Here is an 861-nt window from a genome sequence, read left to right on the forward strand (position 1 = left end):
TTTTCTTCAGCAGCCTGAGCAGAGCTGCAGAGCCCATAGAAGGGAGGGTTTTTTGGGACCCCCACTCTCGTTGTGGTGTCCAGAGTGCCTCCCCTTCCCGTGCCTCGGTGGTGTCCTCCATATGAAGACCGTGCTAAGGYGTAGGCAGCGGCTTCAGCGGCCAGTGGCTTCATTCTCGAACCAAATGCAGTTACCTCGCCTGAGTTAAACCAGGCAGTCTGATTCAGAGGCCCTATTATTCCTTTAATGCTTAATGGACTGTGTCTGCTAGGTAGCTGAAAGAAATTTGTCTGACTGAGATCTTAACAAACTGGGAAGCCCTGGAAAAAGCTCCTGTGACTGAAATAACCAAGTAAGAGTGACATTCAGTGCTGTCCGCTGCTGTAAAATAGTGTGCCTGGGCATTAGCTGCTTACCCTAGTGCCTTCRTAGGTAAGGCTGGACTTACTGCTCCACTGTGAGAGCTGTGTTCTCTACCCCTAGCTAGACTGCTGGAAATCTTTCATTCATTTATTTTTCTTTCCAGTTTTTGGTGAACTTTCCTACTGTAGGTTCTTTTCACAAGGTTAGAAATATAATTTTCCAGGTGCTTGGAAAATTGTGGAGCAAGGGCTCTAGGAACACTGAAGCTTATACCTTTACAGGGAAGGAGAAGGGGGAGCTGGACTTGTGAGTGAAAATCTTAATGCTATGGAAGTAAATTCTGACAGGAAGTGTCAGACATTGGGCAATATCTGTCAGGAGGGGTGCTTAAGGGTAGAGGCCTACTGAATTAATGAGCTTCATTCTCTGAACATTGTTAGTGTGGTCTCAACTAGTTTGAAAGCCTGTGTACCAAAGCATAAAAGCAGAGTAACAGGG

The sequence above is a fragment of the Rhea americana genome, unplaced genomic scaffold, assembly GCF_003343005.1.
Source record: "Rhea americana isolate MKP2758 unplaced genomic scaffold, rheAme1 scaffold_333, whole genome shotgun sequence".
Classification (NCBI taxonomy): Eukaryota; Metazoa; Chordata; class Aves; order Rheiformes; family Rheidae; genus Rhea; species Rhea americana.